General features: G+C 49.9%; 1 long non-coding RNA gene across 1 annotated transcript; it reads right to left on the bottom strand.

Annotated features, from left to right (window-relative positions):
• Positions 1-1239: 1239 nt before the first annotated feature.
• LOC142923410 (uncharacterized) lies at positions 1240-9337 on the bottom strand. The gene is made up of 4 exons (XR_012940750.1): positions 9166-9337; positions 6804-6920; positions 2424-2568; positions 1240-2056 (listed from the first exon to the last, which is right to left on the bottom strand). It is a non-coding gene; the product is annotated as an uncharacterized LOC142923410 (long non-coding RNA).
• Between the last annotated feature and the right edge of the window lie 880 nt (positions 9338-10217).

Below are 10217 nucleotides of genomic sequence, written 5' to 3'. Positions count from 1 at the left end.
TATGAAATGGACGAGCGACCAATAAAACAACATGTATTATGGGGTTGAATGCTTTTTGCTATTCACAAAATAAAACAAAAGCAGTCATGCAAACATCGAATTTAACACAGCACAGCAAAACCAGTTGCACCATTCAATTCTGCTCGTCCAGGCGGGGAGAATTCAATCACATTTATTCGATGCGACGTTTCTTATGGGATTTAATAAGCGACAACATTTTGACCCCAAACCGAGAGGATTCTGGGATGTTTGTGGTTTTTTGGTAATAACTCTGGAAGGAAACGTCGCAGACCCATCAAGGTGGTACTCGTACTGCTCGCCTCATCGAGAGGAATCCAAATATATGAGTGGTTACGCTATGGGATATGAAATGGACGAGCGACCAATAAAACAACATGTATTATGGGGTTGAATGCTTTTTGCTATTCACAAAATAAAACAAAAGCAGTCATGCAAACATCGAATTTAACACAGCACAGCAAACCAGTTGCACCATTCAATTCCGCTCGTCCAGGCGGGGAGAATTCAATCACATTTATTCGATGCGACGTTTCTTATGGGATTTAATAAGCGACAACATTTTGACCCCAAACCAAGGATTCTGGGATGTTTGTGGTTTTTTGGTAATAACTCTGGAAGGAAACGTCGCAGACCCATCAAGGTGGTACTCGTACTGCTCGCCTCATCGAGAGGAATCCAAATATATGAGTGGTTACGCTATGGGATATGAAATGGACGAGCGACCAATAAAACAACATGTATTATGGGGTTGAATGCTTTTTGCTATTCACAAAATAAAACAAAAGCAGTCATGCAAACATCGAATTTAACACAGCACAGCAAAACCAGTTGCACCATTCAATTCCGCTCGTCCAGGCGGGGAGAATTCAATCACATTTATTCGATGCGACGTTTCTTATGGGATTTAATAAGCGACAACATTTTGACCCCAAACCGAGAGGATTCTGGGATGTTTGTGGTTTTTTGGTAATAACTCTGGAAGGAAACGTCGCAGACCCATCAAGGTGGTACTCGTACTGCTCGCCTCATCGAGAGGAATCCAAATATATGAGTGGTTACGCTATGGGATATGAAATGGACGAGCGACCAATAAAACAACATGTATTATGGGGTTGAATGCTTTTTGCTATTCACAAAATAAAACAAAAGCAGTCATGCAAACATCGAATTTAACACAGCACAGCAAAACCAGTTGCACCATTCAATTCCGCTCGTCCAGGCGGGGAGAATTCAATCACATTTATTCGATGCGACGTTTCTTATGGGATTTAATAAGTGACAATATTTTGACCCCAAACCGAGAGGATTCTGGGATGTTTGTGGTTTTTTGGTAATAACTCTGGAAGGAAACGTCGCAGCCCCATCAAGGTGGTACTCGTACTGCCCGCCTCATCGAGAGGAATCCAAATATATGAGTGGTTACGCTATGGGATATGAAATGGACGAGCGACCAATAAAACAACATGTATTATGGGGTTGAATGCTTTTTGCTATTCACAAAATAAAACAAAAGCAGTCATGCAAACATCGAAGGACAGGTGGGAAAGTTCTACCCTTTACGATGTGGACCAGACAGCACTTAAAGGGTACTCAGAAGATGCTCTGTTATATTAGTTTCAGTGGGCCATTCTCTAGCACAAGGCTTGCATCATCATCACCACCCATCAACATTGCCAGCCATCTAAAACACACTCACACACCCACACACTCACCATGATACTCACACACTCACCCTCAAAAACACGCCCCAACCATCCTACTCTCACACACATCATGAAAGTCACACATGCACCATTACTCACACACAAGCCTACAAACTCACGATGACAACAGCCGTAATTTGCCACTACATGACGGTGATGTCATCACAACAACCCAGGTGCCATGGGTTGATTGCTGTGCCAGGCTAGGTGCAAGAGGAGGTCATGGGACAGATACTGATGCTATGGGTTGCCTGCTGTGCGACAATCCCACTTGGGCGACAGCCAAGGCCAAAGGTCGGAGTGCAGCCAGAAAACTCCTGAACCTGCACCACCTAGAGAGAAGGGGACATGGAGACATGGGGAGAGAGAGGAGGGAGGGAGACACGGGGAGAGAGAGGAGGGAGGGAGACATGGGGAGATAGAGGAGGGAGACACGGGGAGAGAGAGGAGAGAGATACGGGGAGAGAGAGGAGGGAGACACGGGGAGAGAGTGGAGGGAGACACGGGGAGAGAGAGGAGGGAGACACGGGGAGAGAGAGGAGGGAGACACGGGGAGAGAGGGGAGGGAGACACGGGGAGAGAGGGGAGGGAGACACGGGGGGAGTGAGACAAAGGAGGCACCTGTGGGCCAGATGCCTCCTTTGTCTCCCCCCCCACCACCGCCACTGCTGATGTGTCCACACCGCGCTTGGTTCACACCTTCTGGCTGAGTCGACGTAGAGGAGGCCCAGCCAACGAGCCACCACTTCAGAAGCTCGCGAGCCACCGACGGTGACCGTGAGAGGGAATCCAAATCAGCCTCTCGCCACCCACAATGCACAGCGCAGCCTCCACTCGCCCCGGCCTCAGCGGAAGTAGCAGCGGGGGGAGGCGAGGGGGGTGTGGTGGGTGTGGGGGGTGAGGGGGGTGTGGGGGGTGAGGGGGGACATGGGGGGTGGCGCAGGGGGAGTTATGGGGTTGAGGCGTTATGCATAATAAAGGTTTATTTGGGTTAGTCTCCAACACACCGATGTGCCAAAGTAGAAACTAATTGGCACTTTTGTTCACGTGACAAACTTTATTAATTGGCTGTGTCGGGTGGTGACGGGTTTTAAGACATTTATATTTACACGATCTTACCGCAAAAAAAAACATGGGATTGGAGAGTTGGGGGTTTAGAGGGTTATGGGTTTAGTGTAATAAAGGTTTGAGGGTTAGGGTTTTTTTAGGGTTTGGGTTGTAGGGGTATAGGGGTTTAAACGGTTAGGAGATTAGAGGGTTAGGTGTTTAAAGGGTTTGGGTTTTAGGGTTTTTAGAGGGTTAGAGGTTTAGAAGGTTGGGGTTTAGAAGGTTAGGTGTTTAGAGGGTTAGGGGTTAGTTAGATTTTGAGATGGTTGGGGTTTAGATGGGTTCGGATTTAGGTTAGGGATTAGGGTTGTAGAATGTTAAGGTTTCGAGGTTTACAGGGTTAAGGGTTCTGAAGGTTACGCTTTAGAAGGACATAGGTTTCGAGGGTTAGGGTTTTAGAGGGTTTGGTTTTTAAGGATTTAGAAAGTTGGGGGCTCAAAGAGTTAGGGGTTTGGGTTCAGAGGGTTAGGGGGTTAGAGGCATAGGGGTTTAGAGGGTGAGGAGTTTAGAGGGTGAGGGGTTTAAGGGTCAAGGGGATTAGAAAGTTAGGGTGTTAAGGGTGAAGGAGATTAGAGGGTTATGGTTTTCGGAGTATAGGGGTTTAGAGGATTAGGGGTATAGAGGTTTAGGTGTTTATAGAGTTAGGGTTTTAGGAATCTATGGGTCTGTGATTAACACGAACCCTATGGGAGACCCAATGATTAACACTGAACCCTATGTGAGCCCCAGTGATTAACACTGAACTCTATGGGAGACACAGTTATTAAAACTGAACTCTATGGGAGCCCCAGTGATTAACACTCCACCCTATGGGAGACCCAGTAAATAACAATGAACCCTATGGAAGACCCAGTAACACTCAACCCTATGGAATGCCCAGTGAGTAACACTGAACTCTATGGGAGACCCAGTGAGTAACACTGAACCCGATGGGAGACCCAGTGATTAATACTGAACCCTATGGGAGACCCAGTAATTAACACTGAACCCTATGGGAGACCCAGTGAGTAACACTGAAACCTATTGGAGCCCCAGTGATTAACACCAAACCCTATGGGAGACCCAGTGATTAACACTCAACCCTATGGGAGACCCAGTGAGTAACACTGAACTCTATGGGAGACCCAGTGAGTAACACGAACCCTATGGGAGACCCATTGATTAACATGCAACCCTATGGGAGACCCAGTGAGCAACACTGAACCCTATGGGAGATCCAGTGATTAACACTTAACCCTATTGGAGCCCCAATGAGTAACACTGAACTCTAAGGAAGTCCCAGTTATTAACACCGAACTCTATGGAAGCCCCAGTGAGTAACACTGAACTCTAAAGCAACCCACTCCCGAGTGTGCTGATTCGGTCTCAATAGGTGCTCGCTAACAGCACATTCCCCAACAGTCTCTTCAGGCTAAAAGGGAATCTCAAACAGGGAATGTATTTGTCTTTGTGTGAGAGTGAGTCAGAGTAAGTTTGTGCGAGGGTGAGTTTGTGAGAGTGAGTGAGTTTGTGCGAGGGTGAGTTTGTGAAAGTGAGTTTGTGAGAGTGAGTGAGTTTGTGAGAGCGAGTGAGTTTGTGAGAGTAAGTGAGCTTGTGAGAGTGAGTGAGTTTTTGAGAGCGAGTGAGCTTGTGAGAGAGAGTGAGCTTGTGAGAGTAAGTGAGCTTATGAGAGCGAGTGAGTTTGTGAGAACGAGTGAGTTTGGGAGAGCGAGTGAGCTTGTGAGAGCGAGTGAGTGTGTGAGAGTGAGTGAGCATGTGGGAGTGAGTGAGTTTGTGAGAGTGAGTGAGCTTGTGAGAGTGAGTTTGTGAGTGTAAGCTTGTGAGTGTGAGTGAGCTTGTGAGTGTGAGTGAGCATGTGGGAGTGAGTAAGTTTGTGAGAGAGAGCTTGTGAGAGTGAGTGAGCTTGTGAGAGTGAGTTTGTGAGGGTGAGTGAGTTTGTGAGAGTGAGGGAGATTATGAGAGTGAGTTTGTGAGAGCGAGCTTGTGGGAGTGAGTAAGCTTGTGAGAGAGTGATTGAGATTGTGAGAGTGAGTGAGTTTGTGAGAGTGAGTGAGCTTGTGAGAGTGAATGAGCTTGTGAGAGTGAGTGTGTAGTATAGCGATTAGTGTGCTGCGCTACGAACTTGGCGACCCAGGTTTGATTCCCTCTAATGGTCAACACTGGTGACGATTATCTGAACCAGGCATCCCGTAGGTCAACACAGCCTCAAATGAGTGCCTGCTGAGGTGCACACACCTCACCAGGCACTCATTTGAGGCTGTGTTGACCTACGGCCAACTTCATCTCCCTAGTGGTGAAGTGCACACACCTCACCACTAGGGAGACAAAGTTGGCCGTGCCTGTTGCTGGCCACCCACCCCCTCGTGTTCCATGCTGGCTTTCATAGGTGCTTGCTAACAGCATTTGCCCCAACGGTCTGTTATGGCTATACGGGGGATCTTTATCTTTGTGGGTGTTTTTGTGTGTGCGTTTGTGGGTGGGTGAATTATTGAGTAGATGAGTGGGTGACCAAGTGAGAATTGGTGGATGAGAGAGTCTGTGAGTGAGTGAATCTGTGAGTGGTTGAGCGAGTGGATGAGTGAGTAGGTGAGTGAGTAGGTGAGGGAGTGGGTTAGTGAGTGTGTACATTTGTGCGTGAGTGGGTGAGTAGGTGAGAGAGTGGATGATTTGATAAATGAGTGGGTGGGTGAGTGCATTTCTGAGTGAGTTAGTGAGTGGGTCAGTGAGTGGATAATTGAGTGGGTGAGTGGGTGAGTGAGTTTCTGAGTGATTGGGTGGATGGGTGAGTAGTTGAGTGAGTGGATACGTGATTGAGTGAATGAATAAGATAATCATTGGCGAAGTAGCTGAATGAGGAAGTGCGGAAGGAATAAATGTGAAAATGTGGGTGAGTGAGTGACTAATTGAGCAAGTAGATGAGCGCATTTGTGAGTAAGTAAATGAGCAGGTTATTGATTGAGTGGATGAGTGAGTGGGTGAGTGACTGATGGAGTGAGTGGGTGAGTGAGTGATGAAATTATTGGGAGGGTGAGTGGGTGAGTGATATTCTGAGATCGTGGTTAAGAGAGTGGATGCTTGAATGAGTGGAAGAGTGGATAGGTAAGTGGGTGAGTGAGTGTGTGGGTGAGTAGGTGAATGAGTTTCTGAATGAGTGGCTGAGTAAGTGGGTTGTTGAATGAGTGAGTAGTTGAGTGAGTGGATGAGTGAATGGATGAAATGATTGAGTGGATGGGTTAATGGTTGCGAGTGAGTCGGTGGGTGGATGAATGAGTTTCGGAGTGAGTGGATGAGTGAGTGAGTGAGTCTGCAAGTGAGCGAGTTGGTCAGTGAGTGGCTGAGCGAGTGAATGAGTAAGTAGGTCAGTGAGTGGGTGTGGATAAGTGAGGTAGTTTTTAAGTAAGTGGGTCGGTGGTTGAGTGAGTTTCTGAATAAGTTAGTGGGTGAGAGCTTCTTGTGAGCGATTGAGTGTGAGTGAGCGAGTCTATCAGAGAGGGAGTCTGTGAGCGAGTAAGTAAGTGGGTGAATCTGTGTGCACATGGGGAAGTGGGCGAGTGAGTGCACGAGTGGGTGAATTATTTTGTGAGTCAGTTTCTGAGCGTGTGAGTGGGTGAGTTTATGAGTGATTATGTGAGTGGATGCACGAGTGGGTGAGCAAGTGGGTGGGTAAATGGATGAGAGCGTTCTTGAGTGAGTGGCTGAGTAGGTGAGGGATTGGGTGAGCGAGTAAGCCTGTGAGTCGTTGAGTGGATGAGTGCACGAGTGGATGAGTCTGTGCGAGTCTATGGGTCTTTGTGCAAGAATATTGTCTGTGTTTCGACAGGTCTTTGTTTGAGTTAATTGGTTTCTGTGTAAGTCTATGGGTCTGTGTGAGTCTATGGATCTATGTGCGAGTCTTTAGGTCTCTGTGTGGTGCACATAGCCTGGCATGTGAGTAGGGGGTACTGTAACCCTGTGTGTATGTGGGTGGGATACCGTAACCCTGTGCCAGGGGATCTTTCCACCCTGGGGCAGAGGGAGGATCATGAAGGTGGACCTGGAAGCGCTCGGCTTGGGAGACGAACCTTCCTCCTCCTGCTTCTTGTTATTGTGCTGGGGGGTAGGGGGTGTGGAGAGGGAGGAAGGAAGGAGGAAGAGAGGAAACTAAACTATTTATATTTTACCAGGTGAGGCCCACCGAGCTACACAGCTCTTCTTCAGAAGAGAAAAGGCCAAAAATTATCGGTCAACGAAGTGGCTTATCATCACGTCGACACTTATAGAAACCAAACACTCTGAACGCGACCACAGGGAGAGAGAGACATGCAAACTTAAAATATATAGCAGGTGTGAGGGTAGGGATCGAACCCACGACCTCCTGTATTACAGGCGAGGTAGTTACGGGAGAAAGGAGAGGGATAGAGGCAGGGAAAGAGAGGGAGGTAGAGAGGGAGGTAGAGGGGGTGAGGTAGAGGGGGTGGGGAGAGTGGGGGGAGAGGAAGGAAGAGTGGGTAGTGGGTAGAGGGAGGGGGGGGGGGAATTAAGTCAAACTCACAGTATTGCTTGCACTCACCATGATACAATCACCATCAAACTCACACTGTCACATACCATCACTCACATCCTCACCACGAAACTCACACACCCACACACACTCACCCTCATAAGCACACCATTACCATCCAACTCGCACACACGACATGATAGTCACACACTCAATCACAATTACTTACACACAAGCCCACCAACTCACAACAATGGCCAACATTCGCCACTACGTGGCGGTAATGTCATCACAACAAACCAGGTGCCATGGGTTGACTGCTGTGCCAGACTAGGTGCAGGTGCAGGAGCAGCAGTACACGGGATAGACCCAAGTACCATGGGTTGACTGCTAAGCCATGCTGGATGCAGGAGGACACGGGACAGACCCAGGTGCCATGGGTTGACTGCTGTACCAGGCTAGGTGCAGGAGGAGGTCACAGGACAGATCCGGGTGCCACAGGTTGACTGCTGTTCCAGGCTAGGCACAGGAGGAGGTCACGGGACAGATCCTGATGCTATGGGTTGACTGCTGTGTGACAAATCCACTCGAATGACAGCCAAGGTCAAAGGTTGGAGTGCAGCCAGTAAACTCCTGACCCCTGAACCTGGACCACCCAGAAATTAGAGGGGGATGGAGACACGGGGAGAGAGAGGAGGGAGACACGGGGAGAGAGAGCAGAGGTAGGAGGAGAGCGCGTGCAGGAAGCGAGAGCTCCTCTCGAGATGCAGGAGGTAAAGATGGCCCAGAATCAACGACGACTGCAAGGTATGCTGGGAGGCAAGGTCATGTGACCAATGCGACACAGGGGCGGCAGTGCTGGCTGGAGCCATCGCTGTTGGAGCCGCATGGGCAGAGGACCCAGAACGCATCCTTCATCCCAGCACCTGCACCAACCACAATCACCACCACAACTATAACCAAAAGAACCATAAAATAACCACAACTAATACCACACCTCCAATTATCACGGTTGGCTGGGTAGGGTGCGATAGAAGTTCAAAATACATACAACTACCAAAACAACCATCATAACCACCTACACCACAACTATGACCATTACAACCACCACCTACACAATTATAACAAATATAACCACAAAGACCACAACCGCACATTTAACCACAACCTACACAACCACAATTATAACCACAACCAAAACCACCACAACCAGAGCCACAATTACCATAACAACCAATATAACCACCTACAACACAACTGTAACCTCAACCACCACTACAATCAAATATAATCACAACCACCACCACAACCACCACCATAACCAAACAACAAAAATATTAACGCAGATACTACACAACCACTGCATGAAGGGTCTTTATCCCTCTGTGGGTGAGTGGGTGGGTGAGTGAGTGGCTGAGTGAGTGGGTGGGTGAGTGGGTGGCTAAGTGAGTGAGTGGCTGAGTGAGTGGGTGGGTGAGTGGGTAGCTGAGTGGGTGGCTGAGTGTGAAATGGACTCGAACCTGCACCTCTGCATTGCAAGTCCAGTGAGCTCACGGCCCGCGTGTGGAGGGGTAAAGTGTGGCTACGCCCAGCGTAGAAGAGGAGACCAAATACTCCACATCGCGGCCTCAAGTGGAGGCCATTTCTGCCACGACAACAAATCCGTCCCTCCAGAGACACAAAAAAACTAAATTTAACTCATCCCATCAGCCGCAATCTGGCAGTGCCTCTCCTCATCATCAGCAGCAGCAGGGCCGTGAACTCAGCAGGCGCCTAGCGCGTGACGGCTGTGGGCCAGGCGCCTCCTCTGCCTCCCCCTCCCCCGCACCACCGCCACTGCTGCTGTGTCCACACCGTGCAAGCTTCTCGCCTTCTTCGGGCTGAGTCGACGTAGAGGTGGCCCAGCCAGCGAGCCGCCGCTTCAGAAGCTCGCGAGCCACCGACGGTGGCCGTGAGCGGGAATCCAAATCGGCCGCTCGCCACCCACAATGCACAGCGCCGCCTCCACTCGCCCCGGCCTCAGCGGAAGAAGCAGCGGGGGGAGGGGCGGGGTGAGGGGGGTAAAGGGGTGGGGCGAGGGGGTGTGGCCATGGGGGGGAGGAGCTCCGGTGGGGGGAGGGGCTCAGGGCTGTTTACGTCGCAGTGGGCGTGGTCTCATGGTACCGCCCCCTCGTCTCGAGCCACGCGCTTCCCCCTGGCAGTTTGTCCGTTAGAGAGGCGGGGAGAGCATCTGGCGAAGGTGAGGAGCGGTGAGGTGATGTGAGTCTGTGTGTGTGTGAGTCTGTGTGTGTGAGTCTGTGTGTGTGTGAGTCTGTGTGTGTGTCTGTGTGTGTGTGAGTCTGTGTGTGTGTGTCTGTGTGTGTGTGAGTCTGTGTGTGTGAGTCTGTGTGTGTGTAGTGGTTAACGCGCCGCGCTATGAACCCGGTGATCCCGAGTTGGATTCCCTCTCAAGGCCAACACGGTGGCGATTATGTGAACCGGTCCTGGGCCTCCCCTAGGTCGACTCAGCCTCAAATGAGTACCTGGTGTGGTGTGAAAGCGTCGCCACTAGGGAGACAAAGGCGGTCGGGCGTTGTGTTGGCCACCCATTCCCTCGTGTGCCGTTCTGGCCTTCATAGGTACTGCTGGCTATCAGCACTTGCCCCAACAGTCTATTTCATCTATAAGGGGGATCTTTATCTTTGTTGCTAGTGGTGTTGTTGGTGGTGTTGATGGTGTTGGTGTTGATGGTGGTTGTGTTGGTGGTGGTGGTGTTGTTGGTGGTGCTGTTGGTGGTGTTGGTAGTCGAGTTGGTGGTGGTGTTGTTGATGGTGGTGTTGTTGATGGTGGTGTTGTTGGTGTTGATGGTGGTGGTGTTGCTGGTGGTGTTGGTGGTGGTGTTGGTAGTCGAGTTGGTGGTGGTGTTG

The sequence above is a fragment of the Petromyzon marinus genome, unplaced genomic scaffold (genome assembly GCF_048934315.1).
Source record: "Petromyzon marinus isolate PM22_M1 ecotype Great Lakes invasive population unplaced genomic scaffold, UKy_Petmar_22M1.pri1.0 PM_Scaffold_49, whole genome shotgun sequence".
NCBI classification, from domain to species: domain Eukaryota; kingdom Metazoa; phylum Chordata; class Hyperoartia; order Petromyzontiformes; family Petromyzontidae; genus Petromyzon; species Petromyzon marinus.
Note: the sequence above shows the minus strand (reverse complement) of the source record. Positions and strands in the feature narration are given on the sequence as shown.